Source organism: Vicugna pacos, chromosome 8 (assembly GCF_048564905.1).
Source record: "Vicugna pacos chromosome 8, VicPac4, whole genome shotgun sequence".
NCBI classification, from domain to species: domain Eukaryota; kingdom Metazoa; phylum Chordata; class Mammalia; order Artiodactyla; family Camelidae; genus Vicugna; species Vicugna pacos.
This window is the reverse complement of record NC_132994.1, coordinates 55,191,296-55,213,952: the sequence shown is the minus strand read 5'-3', so window position 1 is coordinate 55,213,952 and position 22,657 is coordinate 55,191,296. Positions and strand designations below refer to the sequence as shown.

Sequence of the window (22,657 nt, the reverse complement as noted above, 5' to 3'; positions counted from 1 at the left end):
ATTTTTAAATACATAATTTGAGAACCAGCTTACAAATGTAACAGTACGTCTCATAATTCCTAAAGAAGAGGAGTCACTTTATTTGCATGATAACACTCCTTTAAATGTTTGAATATTTTAACCTGAGGAAGATGGTAATCAAAAAGAGTACTAGTCACATGGCCACTCAGAACTTTTTCTTAAAATCTGAGAAGTGTCAAATTGAATTGCAGGATTAAATTTACCAAATATAAACTTTAAGAACTAACACTTCATTGGTAGGTATGTTCAGATAAGTTGCCAACAATACACCTCAGTGACCTAAACTAACCCAGGATTACTTTCATCCATATCGCTTCTGCTCCAACCCAGAGATGCTCCGCAGTTTCTGTGCCAAGTGATGGCTTGACTGTGCACCTACATATCAGTAGGTGTTCCCACGTTCTCTATTGCAGGTGAAGAGGGCATGGAGATTCTTGTCCTGGCAATTAAATGCTTTTGAAGGGATTAAAATTACTTTTAACTGAAAACATCTTATCAATCAGTAGCCACAGAAAGAAACATTATCTAAACTAAGGCAGATACTCCCCAAAGTACAGCTGCCATTGACCTCTCTCCAAGGGAGTTTCCTGTTTGGAAGAATACTTAGCACTGCAGAGTGTAAATTCGGCTGCTTAATAGCGTTTGGAAGCCCAACAGAACCTTCCATACTTTCTCTGAAGCCCTAACCCCCTCTCCCTCTATTTTCTTTTTAAGTTGGTGTATAAATCTTGACTCCTGGCTATTCAGCAAGTTACTTATTACTGAGTACTCCCTGTGCATGTGTGCAGGTGCAAATAAACCTTTCCTTTTGCCTTGTTAATTGGGCTATTGCCAGTTAATTTGCAGGCCCCCAGTGCTTGCACTTAATGTGATGGAGGAAAAATTTTCCTCCCAACACTTTCAACACACATTTACTTCAGTTCACATTTTATTTTCCTAAGTAAATTATATGGCCACACCTAAACTCAAGAAGGTGGGAAAGTACCTCATTTCTACATGGCCAGAGTTGGAAAATAGTCAGGGATTGATAAACCCTTATAATGTCTAACTCAGTGAGGGTTGGAAAAGAAAAGAGTATCACTCACAACTGAGTTAAAAACAAAGTAAAATTAGAAGAAGCCCCCAAAATGACTCTTTTGGGGATCATCTATGTCATGAAAGATGTATCCTACAGCATGAAACTGAATCCATTAATGGGAGATAATTTTGTCTCTTTTTCCGTAGGTATACTTCCTACACTCTTAGACAGAGGGAAACACACATATAAAAGAACTTGGCAGAAAAAAGTCTATAATTTCTAGTCATTTAGAATTGAGTAAAAATAATCGTTTTGATTTGATCACTTTATTTATTTGAGAAAGCCAGTCGAGAGGAATAAATATTGGATTGTAAGAGTAGGGGAGGTGGGAGGTGACAAAAAAGGATTAAAAACTCTTATTCATACCCTGCAGAAATGCAGGCTTCAAACCTGGTCAAACATCTGTATTTCCACTGTCGGAGCAGTAGTTCTGTAGGCAAGCCTATAGAAATAGTTATTATTTGTACCTAGAAGAAGAAGAGATTAAACGCTGAATGCTCACTTTGGATATTGTCTGAAAAGCTACCCATCATGGTCCTGCTTGGAAACTAGGGTAGTCGGAGATGACACACTCCGGCTTCCCTAGCAGGCCTCCCGCGGTTCAAGGACAAAGAGAGCGGCAGGCTTCCTCCGTCAAGCACATCCATTTGCAAACTGCCGCCAGTCAGTTCCCAAGGCCAGAGGCTGACCGCTGACAAAGGAGGCTGAACTGCAGGCTTATCAGTTTTACTCTTCCTGCTGGGCAGGCCCTGTATCTCAGGAAAAGCTACTGGATTCCTTCCTTCGAGAGCTGCGATCAACAGGAATAACTCAACATTTCCTTTCTGTGACAAAAGAAACACTTTTAATGAAGAAAAACTTTTCTTGGGGCTTCTTAGGACTGTTTCTCAGAAAGCAAGGGAAAAAAAAAACCTAAAGAGCTATTTTTCATAAATTGGACTTTAAAAGCTTACCTATTTCTGATGAGTTTGGTTGATTACATCGGGATTAGAAGTTCATGGGCAAGAGTCTTGATTAAATTCAATTCTTAAATAAGATACGATTTCATTAAGCCCTTGATGTCTGGTCCAATCACATCTGCACTTCTGAAGCCTTGAATGAGACCCATTAAAATCTGTCTAGACAAACTAATTTACTTTCATGAGAAATGGTAAAATATGCACACTGAATACACCTTAAAAAACAAGACTTCTCTTCACGAGTGCAGTTTTTCTTTTGGACTCTGCATTAGATAATGTCAGAAGCTGGCTGTTTATTCCCCTCCTCCAAAATCCTCAGTGAAACTAACAAAGCCTAACATTTATAAAGTGCTCCCTGTGCTGAAGGTCCTGTACTAAACAAATAATAAGGCTGAATTCATTTACTCCTCACCACAGCCCCCTGTGAACGGGCACCATTACTATATTCATTTTTCAGATGACAAAATTCAAGTTCATAAAGCTAGAATTTGGAGAGAGAATTAAATCCAGGAAGCTTGAATTCAGAGCCCGCATCCTTCATCAGTACGTTCTATACTCCTATTTAGAGCAAGGTCTTAATTTTCCATAGGGTTTACCATCATGGCATGAAGGTATCGGCACGCTCCTTAAAGATTAGAGATATGGGGCTCATTCGATATCTATCCAGTTTCAACTGCTTAGAGAAATTATTGTTCAGGATAAAAGATGAACTCAGAGGGAGCATAAGTTAAATTTTTAAAAATTACAACTTTGAAAATGTTCAGGCTGGTCCAATATGCTTGTGCTTCTTAGAGCCAGATATGTAGGTGCCTTTAGCTCCGTTAAGGACAGACAGGGGCAAAGGGAGCCCAGCACTTGAGTGTGTGTCAGGGATGTATGTGTACCTGACTTGATCTTCATAACACTTTAAAAGAGAGATTTCTTTTACTTCTGTTTTCAGAGGTAGAAATGATATTCAGAGGCATTTAGTAACATTTCAAATAGCCATTAAAGATTATAGTGAAGATGTGAGCCTAGGAGTGCCTGATCCTGGAACTTTTGGTCTCAGCACCCCCATCTCTCTACTGTCTCCTGACAGTGCAACTGTGTGGTGCTTAATGGCCACCAGACTAGGTGAGAAGAGTTTAATCCAAATAATAGCACCGCAGAATCTCCCAGTGCTCCCCACAGAAGTACAGGTGACTCATGTGGGACAGAGAAAGATGTCCCCAGGGGAAACTGGCTTGGGCTGAGCACTGAAGGATAAAGAGGGAAGAGAAGTGACGAGAGGGATTGCTGCTGTCAGACAGTCCAGGTGTGCCACCCTGGCGTGGAAGAGCACTAGTGTGAGGGATCGGTGACGCAGGGCCACAGTCATTCTAGCCTGGCTACTCTGTACTGCTGAACACTAGTTACCTAATGTAACTTCGTGGTCACCAAGAAGTTCATATAAAGTAACCTATATACGTGTGATTGTTTTAAGTTGCTGATCTCAAGTTCAAACATATTCTGACAACCCTGCATTTTTACTCCCCCTCTGCCAACGTTTAATGTTTTGACATCATAGTTTACATTTTTTTGTTTTGTGTTTCCATTAACTACTTATTGTGGCTATAGATGGTTTTACTAATTTATCTTTTAACCTTCCTACTAGCTTTTAGCACCCCACATTTGTCTTCACTCACAAAACCTTTTCTTTTCACAATTTTTGTACTTCTAGTTGCAATCTTTCCTTTTCTGCTTAGAGAAGTCCCTTTAATATTTCTTACAAACCTGTTTTAGTGGTGTTGAGCTCTTTTAGCTTTTGCTTGTCTGTAAAACCCTTGATCTCTCCTCCTTCAAATCTGGATGAGAGCCTTGCCAGATAGAGTGTTCTTAGTTGTCGGTTTTTCCCTTTCATCACTTCGAATATATTCTGCCACTCCTTTGTGGCCTGCAGAGTTTCTGCTGAAAAGTCAGCTGATGGTCTTACGGGAGTTCCCTTGTGCTTGTTTTAATTACAGTGTGTCTTGGTGTGGAGTTTTTCCAGTTCATCCTGTTTGGGACTCCGTGTGCTTCCTGGACCTGGTTGTCTGTTTCCTTTCCCAAGCTAAGGAAATTTTCAGCTATTATTCCTTCAAAAAAGTTCTCTGCACCTTTCTCTCTCTATTCTCCGTCTGAGACCCCTATAATGTGAATGTTAATATGCTTGATGTTGTCGCAGAGGTCCCTTAAACTATCCTTATATTTTAAAATTCTCTTTTTCTTTTTTCCATTCAGCTTGGGTGATTTCCACTATTCTGTCTTTCAGCTCACTAATTGATTCCTCTGTATCATCTAATCTGCTGTTAATTTCTTCTAATGTATTTTTCATTTCAATGATTGTATTCTTCATCTCTGTTTGGTTCTTCTTTATGTCTTCTGACTCTTTGTTAAACTTCTCACCGTGTGCACCCCTTCTTCTCCGAGTTCACTGGGCGTCTTTATGATCATTACCTTGAACTCTGTCGGGTAGATTGCGTACCTCCACTTAGTTCTTCTTCTGTGGGTTTTGTCTTGTTTCTTCCTTTGGAAAATGTTCTTCTGTTTCTTAATTTTGCCTAATTCTCTGTGTTTATTCCTATGTATTAGGTAGGTCAGTTATGTTTCTTGATCTTGGACAAGTGGCATTATGTAGAAGACATCCTATCGGGTCCAGCAACACACATTCCTCTAGTCATCAGAGCTATAAGCCCTAGGGGTGTCTCCTACACGGGCTCTTCTGTTGTGGCGGGCCCACTGCTGTGGGCATGCTGGCCAGCTTCCAGGTTCTGCATTGCGCAGTAGTGCCAGCCCACTGATGGGCGGAGTGGGAGCCTCCTGGGTCCCCAGGGCTGGTGCCAGCTGGTGGTGGGCAGAACAAGGTCCCTGAATGGCTGGCAATTCACCTCTGGGGGTCCTGGGACTGATGCTGGTCTACTGGTGGGAGGGTAAACCCCCATTGCTAATAGACTGGAGAGAGGACTCCAAAATGATGCTTGCCAGCTCCAGCGACCTCGTGGTAGAATGAGCTTCCAGAAATGGCTGCAGCAGGAGTCCTGGTTGCCTCCTGCCTCTCTGGGATGTTCTCCAAGATTATAAAGTGGATCCAGGCTTCTTTCAAATTACTGCTCTTCCCTGGGTCTCAGAGGATGTGAGTTTTTTTATGTGTCCTTAGAAGGACAGAGTCTCAGTTTCCCACAGCCCTCTGCCTCTCCTGTGTGCAAGCCCCACTGGCATTCAAAGCCAGGCATTCTGGGCTCATCTTTCCAGTGCAGGATCCCTGGGCTGGGGAGCCCAAGGTGGGGCTCAGACAACCAGCTCCTTGGGGAGAAGCCCTGCAATATGTGATTATCTTCCTGGGTGTGGGTCCCCACCCAGGGCTGTGGGTTTGACTATGTCACGTCTCTGCCCCTGCTACCTGTCTCACTGTGGATCCTTCTTAATATCTTTAGTTGTGGAAAATCTTTTCTGCTGGTCTTCAGGTTGTTCTCACAGGCAGTTACTCCATAACTAGTTGTAATTTTGGTGTGCTCATGGGGGGAGGGGACTTCAGGTCTTCTTATTCTGGCCCTCTTGGCCACATCCTCAATTTTGTGCTTTTTTTAAAAAATCAAGGTTATTTCCATTTTGGATTTTACAAAAAAAATGGATTATAAATAATAGTAATCTAGAAATTCATGATCTTAAGGTGCTATTCCTATTAGTCTCTGTAATGTTTGATTATTTTGCAAGTTTTGATTAACAACTTTATTATTTTCACTTATTATAGGAAAATACACATGTAAAAACCCTTATAATTGGGTTTTCTGCAGGAAAAATAGCTTTTTAGTGAGTTTCTGAAACTCACTATTTTCTAACCCCCTTTTACTCAACTACCACCTTGAAATCGATATTTTACAAAACATTTTTGAATGCACAGGCTTCCCAAGAACCAATGATCACAGTAGAGTCGAAAAGATTTTTCACAATATGACTATGATGCTCGCAGGTCAGCTGTTTCTTGGGACCCTCTCCCTGCTGTAAGCCTTTACTTTTTCCAAGACCCACTTCAAATCCTACCTCCTCCACGACGTCGCCAAATACTCAAGCCAATACCAAGTTTTTCTTTAAATGAGAAATTTGATTACACTGAAAGATAAATAGTGAATCCAATACTAAGAGCACCTTCTGACTTGGTGGCCTGAAGTCTCTGCTTGGCAGGGCTTCCTTCTTTACTAAGCAAAGAAAACCACCTATGACACTTGGTGATAAGATCAGTTTCCTACCATTGCCCACCCCTCCTCCTCCCAACAGCAAAAAATAAACAAAAACAGAAACAGAAGGAGAGTGTTTCTCTCTCTCAAGACGGAGAAATGGGGACTCTCCCAAATGAGGCCCTTCTTCTCCATTCTGCAAACTGGGTCGTTTCAGGTAGCAGCAAATACCTTCAGAAAAGCTTTTTCTGGGCCTCTCCGATCAAATGGCTCTCCCTATCACCTGAGGAGCCTGCAAGTCTTTAATCCTTCTTGAACGATGGGTAATAGGTCTACGCCTAACTGGAGAGAATTAATCAATTTTGTTACCTGGTGTTTTGCCAATGTCAATTCCATCATTCCATCTGTAATACGTCCTTCCCAGGACTCAGACAGTCTGTGTGTTTTACCTCATCTGCTTCCTGCAGTCTGTGGGTTTTAATCTCCATGAGCTGAGTTTCCTAGGAATTGAGGAAGTTGAGAAATTAATGAGCCAGAACAGTTGGCACAATGTGTCAGAGGACAAAGAAGCGCAACCAACAAACACATACCAGGCACTGACTTTACGCAAGAGGCTGAGTTAATTGCTTGGACAGAAAGATGAGTAAGATGAAAGTCCTATCCTTAAAGAACTCATAATCTGTTTGTGGACTGTACGTGTGCAGATACACGCAAGTGCACACACACGCACACACACACAGAGCCCAAACACCAGAGTGTGCCAAGTGATTCCATGGAGGGACAAAAGAGAAGAGAGAAGAGAAAAGAAAGAATGTATTCTAACGGAGGGTATTAGGAACTTCTTCGGTAAGTTAATTTTTCAGAAACAATCTAAGACAGTTTCAAAAGGCAGAGAAGATGGATATGTTACAGAAAAGAAAAAAAATGGCAAACCGGTGAATTGGTTTTAGATTAAAAAATTATTTTGACTTTCATACCATAGAGTTTCAGTATTAGAAATAAAATTTTCATAAGGGCATTTCAATGTATACTCTTCTATATAGGAATATCAGGCATTCTATTATAAACAGGACTTCCCATGCCCCAATTGTTTATTCTATCAGTAGCCATTATGTAAAGATTTGAGTTTGGATCAAGGAATGTGTGTACACAAGCCAGAGGTGACCTTTATTCCTGCTTCTGGTGAACTACAGAACCACAGATGTAAGTGCAGACTTAGAGAGACCTTACTGACTAAGTAACTAAACTTCTCATATTACACACCAGTAAATGGTTAGTTAGCAATTAATTTACACTAGAACCCGAGTCCTCCAATATTTACTCTCAGGTAGCTTTCGCTATGACTACCTTGAAACTCAGCCCCTATGAAAGCTCTCGGGAGACAGGGATTGCTCCCCTTTTATTTTTAATTTTACGTTTTGTTGGGAATGGGAGAGGAGAGGCAATGGCAGGAGATTGATTCCAACCCCTGGCCTCATGGGATGGGTGGGCCCATTTGCTTAGTACGGTCACTCTCCCCAGGTGGCCAGGCAACTTAGGATCACCGCAGACCTTCCTAGGGCACTGTCCTTCCTTCTCCCTTCTCCCTCCCTCCCAGCCCCGCAGCCGTCTCTCCACTGGTCAGCAATGGTTGGATTTTCCTGCACTTCCTGAAATGCCTCCTCGATTGTTCTAGTAATAATGCAGTAGATAAAAACCCATGAAGGCAGGATTTTTATCTATTTAGTTCATTTCTGAGCCATGCTTGGCATGGTCCTCAGTATTTTCTGAGGAATGGGGGTACAGAAAGGCAAGAACGACTTCCTGCTTCCAGGATGCAGTGTGAGTGGGGAACGTCTTCTTCGTGCACTGAAGAAAAGCAAGGTGTGGACAACACTAAAGGACCTTGTGGAAGCCCTGAACTGGCTGGGTTTACCTTCTGCCACCCAAGGAATGGGCATTTTCAATAAAATTTGTTTCAGTTACAGATAAGCTTCCTATGTGCTTGTTGTAGACTGAGGTTCATACTTACACCGCCCTCTCCTCCACACATAAACCGAGGAGCACTTGATTACAAACTCTGGGGTTTGGGAGGGACAAAATATGAGTAATCTGAATTCGCCATTGATTTGCACTTAAGACCAGGCAGGAAGAAATGGGCTTAAAATGAAATAGAAAGGATTCCTGTTGGACTTGAGGGAGATTCTCTGGATGATAAGGACAACACCAGAAAGAGGACGTGTGTCCGTCATCTTTAAACAGAAAGATTGGCCAATACTCTTTCAGAAGTAGTTCAGATACTGGTCCATGATGAATTAAAATTAAGAAATCAAGCCAGTGCACGATATGTACTTCCTCGGAAGAAAGAAGTTTGGATCAACTTCACCTTGGTTCATTTCCACCCATACCACCGACTCAGGCGGTTCCAACACAGGGCAGTCTAACAGCTAACCCCTGACTCAGGCACAGCACCTCCGATGCTCAGGCCACTGGATGCAGGGGCACAAGAGTTCTCTGCAACTTCAAGTTTGTGTGCACATCTTACAGGGAGAGGAGAGTTAGGGAGTCATGACTACGCTTGTATTCAACCTGAGAAAAGACTTTAGGCTTTTCTCAAATTCTAAACTCCTCAATTTCTGAACATATTTGACCAACAGTAATTATAATTTTGATGATTAAAAGACTTACTGGGGTAGTAAGTGCTTACACAAATACTCCAAGGTGGCAAGGCTGGTGGAAAAATTATTTATCAGTTCAGTTGCCTATGCTTCTGCTGTACAACACAGAGCAAAAATGGTCTTCTGTTTTTTGACCTTCCAGATATATTATACTGCAACACTTTTATCGTAGAATGATGACAGACTTTATTTGGAGTGAACCTGGGGCCATGCCTCACACAGAATCATAGCTCCTTTTAAACAAGTCCAAATTCTCCCCTACCCATTTAAAGAAAGTAAAGCAAAATGATCACTGTTTTAACTGCTAGGTTTCAGAATGTTTAAGACTAAATAAAGTCGTAAGATGCAGTGAGTAGGAAGAGAAATCCAAAGAACATCTCCACACATGTGCCTGCACAAACATACACAGATTTTACGAGGGTGATGTTTATCAGGGGGCAGTATTTATAGCTCCATGTAATTTATAGCTTTTAAATGTAATGTTACAATACAAATAAAGTTTTTTTTTTCTCCCCGAGCGGTGAGCTCATGAATAAACCTGAAAAGGATTCAAGTCTGTAGGCAGAGATGGGAAGAGGAGGCTGAGAATGAATCAGCGTGCACTGCTTTCTCCAGCAACTGTCACTACAGCCATGGGATCAGTTCACCGCTCAGCATGAGGACTCAGGGCTCGGCTATGTGTGACACGGCGCTGAACAATTCCCATCCGAGGCAACAGAGCAGGAATGCTGCTCAGCCCACCGTGCAACAAAAATGTATGAAATCGCATTAGCAGAAAAACAAGATTTCTGGGTCTTATCATAGAAAGGCTTTTTTCCCCTCCTAGATGAATGTTCACCTCTAATTGAACAACTGTTACCCTCTTTATTTCTACCTGAAAGTGGCTTTTATAACTCATAATTAAGGGCAGGATCTTTATAATTCCATCGTGACGGAATGTCTTTTTAGTGCCTGCATGCTGTTCATTAACAGGATATTTAGGGCTGTTTTTTTTCCCCCAGTAGTTAATTGGACCACAATTTATTTGCGTGTCCTGAACATGCATTTTAAGCCTATACAAGAAGAACCCCATTTAGCTACTTTCTAAAACACGTTCTGGAAGGCTGGCGTCCATGAGTCTTACAAAACCAACACTGCATGAGACGTGATTTGTACTTAAGAAGGAAATCACAGCAGGGAAAGTAGCTAAAACTCGTCAGGCATTCTCTAAACTAATATAATAAAATTGTTTTTAAGAGAGAAAGAAATTATACAGTATAATAATTTCCAAAAGTTGATGCCTCTTCATTAAAACAAAAATGGTATAGATGTTCTACAAGAGTTCAGATTCAGAGTTTTCCCTGAGGGAACTGTGTATTTCAGAGAAGCGGTCAACAACATTCCCACATATTCACAATGGACTTTTAGAGGTGTGGGGAAGCTTAAGGGTTAATTAGTTGAAAACTCATGGCTGATTTTATGGGAAAACATTTTCTATTCTGCTCACAGGCTGTTAGATTTGAAAGACTATAGATACTACAGATAGAAAAATCAATAGCTCTAAATCCCAGCTCTTCTGAGTACTAAAACGAGCCCAACCAGAAAGTTACAGAACGCTGCAAAGTTGCAATGTACACGTATTTTTCAATCTAAATAGATATTTAAGTTTTGTGTATTCGGCTTTTTTAGATTGCTATGAACAGGCTCAGTCAGCCTGCCATATGGAATCAGTTTTATGTTCCCCACAAAGATTCTGTAATGTCTTTTCAGTCAATCCTTGTTCATATAGTCACTAACCAGGCAATTTAGTCCTGAGGCTAATCCGTTACTGTCATCCCGTCTCTCTCCACCTTTCCTTAACAGTAACTCTCAAGCACCCAAAAATCCCTCCAACCCATGGTTAATTCCAGGGTCCTTTAGAGAATAGGTTAATAAACTGGCAACCTTCCAAGGTCAAATCCTTCAAATTTCTCCTGAGAATAAAAGCAGACCCTCAGCTAAAGGCATGCTCCTAATTGGACACTTATTTCAACATTCTCAGTAAAAGAAGAAATGATATTAGCTCAATGTTATGATATTTTTCAAGGACAAAAGGTAAGTAAGTCTTCTAAAATTTGTAGAACTGTAGATAGAAGTTATTTTAGTAATTGTCTAAAATCATATGTATGTATATATATGTTACCCTAGTAATTGTCTACCATCATATACATGTTTATATATAGTACATATATATATACTGAGACTCATATTAAGTGACTTGTCCAAAGTCTCTCAGCCAATCTAGAACTCAGATCTCTGTTCTGAAGGGTTGACCTGTTTCTCAAGCACTATTCTGCATCTGATGTTTTTTATTTACTGTATTAAATATCATGCATTGCTATAAATTAAGTGGTAAATAAAGTTCACTACATTTCTGATAACCTTTAAATAAAAGCTGCTTATAAATCAATGAACAAAAAACACAAGCCAAAGAAACAAGCAAACAAAATCTTGTGAGTTTAAATGGCATATACAAAAATAAAATTTTTGAGAATTATTTTTAAATTCTTGAGCCATAGATTAGATTAAGAGCATGCTGATTTAAAAGTAATTTATTTATGTTTTCCTTTTATTTAATTAACCATAAAAACTTTTTGTAGTAATTTAGACCTCTTGAAAATAAATCTTAAATATAGTGACATGCATTTAAATTCATGGCTGTGAATTTAAATTCCATGATATGAATTTAAAATGCATGGTATTATTTGACACAACATTGTAAAATGATTATAAATCAATAAAAAATGTTAAAAAAATAAAATAAAATGCATGGTATGTCTTTAAATATAATTGGAGTAATTTGATGTTTGATCTCACCCATGGAATAGATTTTAATTAAAATAAGAACTCTGTTTTTTTACCTATTTGGAGTGTGTCTTTGCTCAGTTATTCATATTTTAAGATAAATTTTATTTCACTGTATCTCAATATACTTTACTATTATTGTATGTAACATGTTATAGATAGAATATATATTAACATATACACACTATCCAAAATGAAAATCACTTAAAATTACCTATTAAGTGCTGATAATAATCGCTAAAACTACTTTGTGTGAAATGTAGCACCATTAGGGTTTTATCTAAGAGATTTACGATTGTGTGAAGTATCTCCAAACTGAATGCAAGCTAATTGACTCTGTGTTTCTGTGCAAATAAACACCTAGCTTTCTTTTACTGGAAGGATGACAAATGCAGGGCATTTTTTTAATTTTTACTTTTAGCCCTAGTAATTAACAGTGATCTCAGTGTCTAAAAACCCAGTGACCAAAAGGCTGGAAATCCCTTCAATATTTTATCAGAAAGGTAAAAAATATATTTTACACCAAAGAATACACCAATATAGAAATGTTTGCATATTATTAAATAAACAGCAATGCCTTTTACCAACACTGTTTAAGATGAAAAATATGATAAAAATGTGCATGAAACATTTTTGCTACAAAAAGTGTGATGACTAAGCAATCAGAAGAGTAAGAATTCTATAATTTTTACATTGTTGAAGTATGCAGAAATCCTACCCTGAAATTTACATTCATGAATCAATTCATCTAGAATTATTTTTATTTTACCATTTTATTAGAGCACTCTTTCTTACACAGTTCATCAAGAAATAATACAAAATGACATACTAATATGTGCCCTTTTTGCAGGGATATGTTTAAGAATCTCTCCGAATATTGCTCATTCAGAATTTTCTCTAAGTGCTTGCAAATTTATTCTCAGTCAATAAACTCCAGTAATCTGCCCTTAGGATAATATTAATTAAATGTAGCCCTTAGTATCCTATAATTTTTGGTATCATATAATATATAACTCTAGACATGATACTTTGTTGGCAAGACCATTAATTCTGGTTCTGTTGACATGATTTCTCCTAGGCAGACCAAATGTTAGACTGTTATTTAGTGAACGAATAATTGATTTTCAAAGTTTTACACCACTTGTTTATCTGATAGAAAAGAGTCTGCAAGTGCTGATTTTAGAAGAGGAACTGAATTTGTAAACTTAAACAATGAGAAGAGGAAACCTCTGAAAAAAATATTACCTCTAGTAGAGTTAAGCTTGTAGCCTTTCAAGTTAAACAGGTTTATTTATGGTCTTTTTTTAACAAGATTATTTTCCGTTTAATGTTTAACAAAAACAAATAACATATATGAAAATTACTATTGCTATTACTGTTCTGATTTTAAGTCTAGGATCTAAGAGGCTTGAATGACGAAAAAGTAGGTTGCTATGTTGCATTGACATCTGGTGGATTCAAGCAGTTATTACAAGATTGAAGATAGCTCTGAATTCAATGATGTTAAAGCTGAAAGTCACATAAAGATCATCTCGAGTTGAATCCAGTCATTTTTCAGCTGAGACTGAGGCAAAGAGAAAGTACATTTGTCAGAAACATTTCAAGAACTGTGAAAATACATGAAATAAATATAGCATTGGTCATGGTAAACAGAAATTCAATTTAAGAAGCAGAAAACAAATACTGACATAGAATGTATAGTTATAAAGTATATATAAAGTATTTTCCCCTTTTGAGTAGGAATATGGGGTCTCATTACACAGCTCTCTCTGTGTATATTTGAAATAAAGAGACTTTTTAAAGAAAATTTTGTGTGAAGTTTTATATGTCTGTGTGTGTGTATATATATATATATATTTATACATACACATAAAATAAATATTGCTGCTACTATGATAAAGAACTTTGGTTTTTTAATTTTCCCGAACGTGGAAAGAGATAAGGAAAGAAGAGGAAAAGAGGGCCAATGTTGCTTCTTCTCTATTCATATTTTAGCAGTCCTCTGAGATGGTGTTTCTTACGGAGGAACTCACATGAGTCAAGGCATTTTCCTCTTAGTCTCAGATACTTTGCCTCTTAAAACAGTCCCTTCCTCGGAGAAACTTAAACACAGCATCACAGAAGAGAACGATTGTTTGTGTGGTTTTTCAGACACTGGCTCTCCCTGTTGGGCGTCTTTCTTCCCGGATGCACCTGGCTGATGCTTGTGCCTGGCAGCCCTACTCTCGCCCCAGTCAATCCAGATTCCTCCCTGGAAACCCCTCTGAAGAGTTTTTCCAGCTCTCCTCTCCATCTGCAGTTTCCTCACATACTCTCCCTACAGCCCCGGGCATATAATCTTAAATGTGCTTTTTTCTTTTCCTAGACTGTAAGCACCTTTAGGGTAGGGACCCAGCCTATAGGTGTTTCTTTCCAGTGCCTTAACAACTCCAGGTAAATAGTAGGTGCTTAATTAGTGCCTGCCAAATCATGTGTGCTCTGGTACTATCTCCTACAGTCCTTGCTAACTTTTACAAAGCTCCCACTACCAAAAATCCCTGTTATTAATTTCCCCTACTAATGGTAAATTTTGAAAGAGTCTGTCTGGCAGAAAGTCAGTATTTTTGAAGTGATAATGAATTCTTGACCAATTTTGTTACTCAGAAGATTGTTCGTGCCTATCAGAATTTCTCAGACTCCCCACCCAGCTAAGGCGTTCCCATCTGGAGTGTGTCCAGGAAATTCCTAGTTAAGCATAAGTTTATTATCATCTGGCCTGGAAATCTAGAGAATTAACAAGTCACAGAGGAGTTTTCATTAATGGGATTCTGGAAAGTGAAGTAACTGTGTAATTTTCTTGAATTTTTTTTTAATGTCTTCGCTGAGAGCTAGAACATACCACAAGATTCAAAAGTACTTATGAATTTACTGTTACATAAAGTTTATGATTCAGTATTTTTAATTCACAGATTTTTCTCAACCATCTTCATAATCTAACTTTAGAGCATTTTCATCATCCTTCCCTGCAAAACTCTGTGTTCATTTGCAATCACTCTCCAAACTCCCTGGTCTTAGCCCTAGACAACCACTAATCTATTTTTCTGTCTCTATAGATTTGCCTATTCTGGATATTTCACATAAATGAAATCGTACAATAGATGGTCTTCTGTGACTGGCTTCCTTCATTTAGCATAGTGTTTTCAAGGTTAGTCCATGTTCAAGTGTGTATCAGTACTTAATTCCTTTATTGTCAAGTACTATTCCATTGTACAGCTAACCCATCTTTTGTTCGTCCGTTTGTCAGTTGATGGACATTTGAGTGGTTTCCAATTTTTGGCTATTATAAATAAAGCTGCTGTGAACATGGATGCACAGATTTTTGTGTGGACATGTGTTTCCATTTCTCATATACATATATATACACACACATATATATCTGAGAATAGAATTTCTGGATAATCTGGTAACTCTATGTTTAACTTTATGAAGAACTTTAAAACTATTTTACAAAGTGGCTGTATCGTTTTACTTTCCCAGCAGGACTGTATGAAGGTTCCAATTTTTCCACATCTTCACTAACACTTGTTACTGTCTTTTTTTAAAAAGGCCTTCCTAGTAGATGTGATTTTACTTTGCATATCCCTAATGACTAATAATGTTGAGTGTCTTTTCATGTGTTTATTAGCCATTTGTATATCTTCCTTGGAGAAGTGTCTATTCAAATCCTTTGCCCTTTTTTTTACTAGGTTATTTTCCTTTTTATTGTTGTGTTATTAGAGTTCTTTATATATTCTGGATAAAAGTCCCTTATCAGATATATGATTTGTAAATACCTTCTCCATTCTGTAGGTTGTCTTTTTGCTCTCTTGATGTTACCATTTGCAGCACAAAAAGTTTTGATTTTGATGTAATACAGTTTATCTATTTTTTGTGTCGCTGTGTTTTTTGTGTCATATTTAAGAAATCATTGGTTAGCCCAAAGTCACAAAGACTTAATCCTATGTTTTCTTTTAAGAGTTTTACACTTTTAGTGCTTTCATTTACGTCTGTGGTCCACTTTGAGTTAATTTTTGTGTTTAGTATGAAATAGAGGTCCAAGCTCATTCTTTTACGTGTAGACATTCCATTATCTTAACACCATTTGGGGGAAAACTAGTCTTTCCCCCAGCAAATTGTCTTGACATTCTTGTCTGAAACCAGTTGGCCTTAAATAGGTTTATTTCTGAACTCTCAATTGTTTTCCATTGATCTCTATGTCTTTCTTCAGACCAGTACAATATTATCTTGATTACTGGAGCTTTTTAGTAAGTTTTGAAGTAAGTGTGAACTTTCCAACTTTCTTCTTCTTTTTCAAGATTGTTTTGGCTCTTCCGGGTCCCTTGAGTTTCCACATGAATTTTAAAACCCATACATTTTGTTATTCTAGAAATTTGTTATTAACATGCTATTTTTAGTTGTATCTTCCAAGCTTTTCATTTTTTTCAGTTGTGATTTCTTTTTCTTCATCTATTTTCCATCTCTTAAGATTTAGAAAAATTCTCCCAGGCAACTAGTTTTAGTATCAACAGTGACTATCTTACCTTTTAATTTTTTTAGTTAGAACTGTTTTAGTTCCAGAAAGTTTTTTTGGGAGAAGGGATGCTTTGTGACTAAATTTTCTTATGTCCTCTTATTACTATTTTATTTAATGATAGCTTTCCTGAGATGTAATTCACATACATAAAATTCATCCTGTTAAAATGTAAAACTCAGTGGTTTTTAGCAGAGTCATAGCTATGCAAACACTTAATTCCATAATGTCTAATTTCAGAACATTTTCATAACCACCAAAAGAAGTCTGTACCCATCAGTTCTTGACAAGTCTCTTTCTTGATCACTTCTTCTTTTTTCACTTTAGTAAAACCACCACTTTGCCTCGAGCTATTCACTTACTCAAAACTAAAGTGTACTCAGGGTTCTTGTCATGATTCACCTTGACTCTAGAGAAATCTTAAAACTTTTTCAGGGAAGTGGTGAATTATTGATATAGAATTGAAAAGACTTAGCTTCTCACCATTGAAAGCACAAAGGCTTTCCTTTTTTTTTTTTTTTTAAGATTATTCAGGCTGCACTGCAAACCCATACAGTAGCTCTATATTTGAGCATTTAAATTTTATAAAGTGTTTGGGAAAAAAAAATTGACTTCCTGGCTATATCCTTTTTGCTTATCTCTTCTTTTTACATAAGAAGTACATTAATAAATAATTTCCAAGAATATTGGGGGAAAAATTAGTAAAAGTAATTTAAGCAAAGTGTATTGGTACTTAATTCTGTATCAATAATGAATAGCCTCTTCCTCACCCCTTTTGAAAACATTATGCCGAACCCAGCTGTCAAAACTTCCTGAGTTACAATAGAGGAAGCTTTACAGGAATAAACAACTCAATGAATTCAAACTCCAGTTTCCAATTATTTTCAAAACCATCAGGAGACCTTTGAACCTCTTCATCACACTGAAGCACAGTAGCAAAAATCTCAAGCTTTTAAGTTAGGCAGACCGGGGTTAGAATTCCACTAAGTTGCTGTGTTATCTTATACAATACAAAACAAACAAAACAAACGTACACACATCAAGTCTGTGAATCTCAGCTTCCTCATCTGTTCTTGTAATCTGACTTCATCCAGGCCACACCAGCTGGACACACAGCTGAGGTCACATTAACCATAGTGACACATGCTCCCTCAGCGATTGTCCCCTCCAGCTTACACAGGATTTCTCATTCCCTGTAAGTTCATCTCCCCCACGTGCCTGCAGGTGTGTCTCACATGTGCTTACTTGCAAACAAATTAGTTGCACACATACCATCAAGGGCACTGTCCCTCCTCCATGCTGCCCTATGAGCTCTGATCTGTTCTCTTGCTTCCAGATCTGGCCCTGCTGTGGCTTCTCCAGTGAATACAAGAGTGCCCACCGGGTTGAGGATGGCCAGGTACCTGAAATGGCCTTGGTACTTAACTCTCAAACTCTCTCCCTGGATCTGAATTTCTAGCTGGTTTTCTAAAGGCAGGAAATCCTATGCAAAGCATCTCTAGAGATGCGGGTTTCCAACTCCAGGGTGCATGAGGATCACCTGGTGAGTTGTTGAAAATGCAGACCCCTGACCCCCACCCAGGTCTCTCAGTTGAATTTCTGGTGTTGCAGGTCCACAGGTCACCTGGAAAACATGTGCCTGGTCTACTGTTGATTTGGAGGGTGTCGGCCTGTCTGAAGCATCCACAACATGTCCTCAATCATTTCCGTAACTTCCCTCTTATAGCAGGGTGCTGTCCACCATCCATCTCAGCCTGGGAAGGCTCGGTTTGGAACCAGCAGCTCACCGGGCTCCAGCTCTTGGCTTATTAGCCGTGATAAAAATGTCCTCAGGAGTGAGTAGACTGAGGTGTAAATGCACAGTCCTGGATTATCATCTTTTTTTCTTCTAATCTTTTTCTCTTGCTGCATTCCCTGAGCACATCTCTCATAGCTGAAACCTAGCAGCGTTCATAGTTTCTTTCCTCCTTCTTATTCCCAACATACAGTCACCCACCAAGGCCTGTCTAATCTCCCTCGAGTCCCCTTTAAATATGCCCCTACTCTCCATGGCGCTGCAGCTGCTTCGTTTAGACAGCACCATCTCTTGTCCAGACTATTGAGACCAACTCCCAATGCTCTCTGCCTGCAGTCCCTTCCTTACCGTTGAAGTCTAACCTCTAGCCAGAGCGATTTATCAGAAATGCAGATCTGTCATCCCATTTCTCACTGTCCCCTAGAGCAGTCATTTCCCCTCATAATATTGTGCACAAAACCCTAATATATTAAATTGATAAAACTGGAGCTGCTCAGCTGAAGGAGACTCATGAGAGGGGTGATGGAAAGATGAGGAACAGAGCTCCATGCACCCACTCAGCCTTCCTGAATCTCCCCCACCTTTCCCACCCACCTGGCAGCAGCTCTGAGTAGCCTCCAAGCACCAGTGGTATCCATGGAAACCACATCTCCTCCCCAGCTTCATCTTCTCCCATCCTTCCCTCAGAGATACCCTGTGCTCTGTAGCTGTGCTAACAAGATGGCAGTCACTAGTCACATGCCACTCTTTAGACCTGAATTAATTTAATGTAAATTAAATTAAAAATCCAGTCCCACTGACAACTGGCCACATCACGAGTGCTCAAGAACCACAAGTAGCCAGTGGCAGCCAGGATGGACATCACAGATACAGCATATTTCCACTGCTGTGGAAAGTTCTGTTGGACGGTGCTGCTCTAGAGATGTGAAATTAACTGCAGTTCCCCAAACCCCACCCGCTTTCTCACAGTCTAGTCTCTGCACTGCTGTCCCCTGTCCTTTCCATGTAGCATCTTCTCCTCTCTGTGGTCTGTTTGGTAAATTCCACACATTCTTCAAGAGTCTCTGGAGAAGCTTCCCCTTAGGAGCCTTCAAGTTAAAACCATAAGAATAATAAAAATTTTTTTAAAGAGCTTTTCCCTAACTTTCTAATCTCCTGTCTCAGTCAGGGACAACCTGAACACAGTTTCCTCTCTGAACCCTTTGTACTCAGAAATTCTTTTAATATAGCACTTTTCACATGATTTTGTAATTCTTTGCTTGGCTGTGTAATTGTAGATGAGACTGTGAACAGAGATATTTTAACTCATCATTGTAATCAAAGCAATCAGTAAATATCTATTAAATTAATAAATTAATTGATAAAGGACGGAGAAAAATCAGATTGCTATGTACATAAGGGTGAAAAATGAGAGCAATCATGGAAATGGTGGCAACATTCCCAATGAGTAGGCAACGTAATTCCCCTCCCCCCACCTCCACCCCAAAGATGTCTGCATCCCGTTGCTCAGGACCTTTGGGTATGTTATGTGACATGGCAAAAGAGGCTTTACAGATGTTGATAAACTTAAATCTTTTGATATAGGGAGATGGTTAGGCATTATCCAGGTGGCTAATGTAATCACAATGTAATCCTTACAAGTGGAAGAAGGAGGCAGAAGAGAAGATCAGAGTAATGCAACGTGAGAAGCATTCCATCTACTGTCGCTGGCTTTGCCGAGGAAGAAGAAGGCTAAGAGTCAAGGAATGTGTGTGACCTCTAGAGGCTGGAAAGGCAAGAAAACAGATTGTCCCCTAGAGACTCCAGAAAGGAACACAGCCTGTCTACTCCTTGCTTTTAATCCTGTTTTCAGACTTCTGGCCTCCAGAACTGTAAGAAAATACGTTTGCTCTGCTTTAAGCTGCTATGTTTGTAGTAATTTGCGAGAACACCCAAAGGAAATGCACTCAGAGGCATTAGGAAGGGAAGGGTGTTAATACAGAAAGAAAATGTATTTAACTGGAGGACTTCTCATCCATGTGATCCTGGGATCCAACACAGGGAGAAGGCCTCACGCTGCACAACAGGGACACCATCACTGACCCCAAGGCAGAGAGGATGCATTCTGGGCTCGCGCTTTATTCTGAGAAGTGCTGTCAAGTGTGAGGAGGGGTTACACCAGCCCCTGGAGCTGGTGACTATAGTATAGGTGGGAAGATAGTTTCTCTTAAAAGACCCAACATTGCTGACACCTAGTCTTGACTTCAACCTCTTTGAGAGCACAGAAAATGACCAAATACTTTCTGAAAGTGCACAAGTTGTCTAGCCCATTGCATGAATTAAACAAATACAATATGGCATACAAAAGACTTTTTTTTGGAGGGTGTGGTATTTTTTGGAGTTCGGTGATAAAGTGCATGCTTAGCATGCATTAGGTCCTGGTTTCAACCCCCAGTATTGCCATTAAAAAAAAAAAAGAAAGCATAGCTTCACAGTGGAAATTTTATTTTATACAGTGTAAACAGTGTAAGTTATGTTATAACTCTATCTCTGCATGCAATGGAGAAGCTTCTATTCAGAGAAACTATAAATATTTGCAATCTATTTCCCAACTGGAGTTTCAATATGAACTGAAGAGTTTTCAGTGATTTTTATTATTTTTTTTGAAAAGACATTTATCTAACTAATATCTTTTATTCCAGGAGCCATTCTTTTGGACACAGAGATGGGAAGCCTGGTCACAGTCCAGCAGTGAGAATAGAGCTGTAAAGTGTTAGCAGTGTCTTGACAGAAGTTATGAGGACGTGAAGGGCGCCATGGTCACCTCTACCCTTGGGGAAAGTTTACAACTTATCGGGAAGTGATGATTAAGCCACATCTTGAAGGATAAGTAGATGTCTGCCAGGTGAAGAAGGTGGGGTAGGGGTTGCTCCGGGAATATGAGGAAGAGGGTGGCGTGGTGGGCAAGTGTCAGCCTGCACTGTGATTCTGGACCTGGCTAATTCAGGAAACTACAGTCATTCCACTCTGCAGGGTCAGAGCGAACGTGAAGGAAGGGAGGAAGGTGAGGAGAGCGCTTAGAAGGAAGACGAGGAGCAAGTCTGGGAGAGGCACCATATTCCATGCTGCAATCAGGAACCCTGAAGGGTTTTAAGCACAGAAGCACCATGATTAGATTTGCACCTTAGGAAGGACAAGCTGACAGTCACCACCCAAGAGAAGGCTGGGTGGTGAGAGGAGACCATGTCCATGATGGCAGAACTCACATGGATGGAGGGAAGTCACACGCTAGAGATGTCAGTGAGATGTAGCATAAGCAAAAGTCCCAGAACATGGTTATCAGTTTGCAAAGGGACAGCAAGGGCAAGGATTTTTGTGTGAATGACAAGAGGTGGAGATGCCACTGAGATAGGAAAAGCTCGACGGTAAACAGGTTGAGCCACAGAGGTGCCTGAGCGCCCTGGTAGAGCATCCCATCAGCAGTCAGATACCTGTGCCTGAAGCTCAGCAGACAGCCTGAGATTAAAGCTATTGACTGGGGCGGTGCCAATAAATATGCATCATTCAAGACGTACTCTGCATAATTACATCTATCAGTTATTGCTTCTTAAGGACTGGAAACCATGAGGAGGACTTTGCATTCACTATTGAATGAATCTCTGCAACAACCCCATGGTGTACAAATTGCTATCACATTTTATTGCTGAAAAAGCAAATGCTTGGAGACGTTAAGTAACTTAGTGTCCTCAGATCACAATGTTTGCAAATGATAAAGCCGGGATGCAAATCCAAAAAAGTACTCACTTGGATACTTGACAACAATCTTTATCATCATCATCATTCTCCTCATCATCACTAAAGATATATATTCTTTTTTTTTAATTCATCCAAAATACAGATTTCAAATTAAGACAAAGGTAACAAAGAAGGTCACCAGGGAGAATATGGAAAATGAAAATGAAGAGAAAGAAGATGAGCTCACAAAAGATTCTGAGAAGGAATGTCAGAAACATAGAAGAACAGAGACATCCCTCTAAGTCCAAGATACCCTCCTAAATTTACTCAATTAAAAAATCTAAAGTTAAAATTATACCAGAGAGACTAAAAGTAAGGCAGGATCCCACCTCCTCATTTGAATTTGCTCTTTCTGACAAATTACTTGTATATTGTGCAATTAAATCACAATGAAAGCATTTAAATTCCATGGGAAAATGACAAAGTCAAACAAAGTAAGACAAGTCACGGGGATGTAATGTACAGCACGGCAACTAGAGTAAATAACATCGTATTTTGTATTTGAAAGTTGCTGAGAGAATAGATCTTAAAAGTTCTCATCACAAGAAAAAAATTACAACAACGTGGTGATGGATATTAACTAGACTTATTGTAGTGATCATTTCACAATGGAAAAAGATACCCCACTTTTGGAAGGTTCTCTTTAAATCACTGCTTTTATGAAAGATCTACATGAATACCTGTTTTCACTAGCCAATGGAACTCTGAAGAGGATTTTCGCGTTTGTGGAAAAAAAGTGAAAAGCGAAAGTCATGTTCAGAGTTTGTTTTTCAGTGAGCCCTTATAGAGGCAGTGAGCGTGCCAAGCGGTGAGAGTGGCACCCCCACGC

The 22,657-nt window shown here is 39.3% G+C and overlaps 1 long non-coding RNA gene across 1 annotated transcript in view; it reads right to left on the bottom strand.

Annotated features, from left to right (window-relative positions):
• Positions 1–22,657, bottom strand: part of LOC140697734 (uncharacterized) — a 52,800-nt gene that overhangs the window by 7,249 nt on the left and 22,894 nt on the right. The window contains exon 2 of the long non-coding RNA XR_012075031.1: positions 6,600–6,730. This is a non-coding gene — a long non-coding RNA (uncharacterized lncRNA). The remainder of the gene's footprint in view (positions 1–6,599; positions 6,731–22,657) is intronic.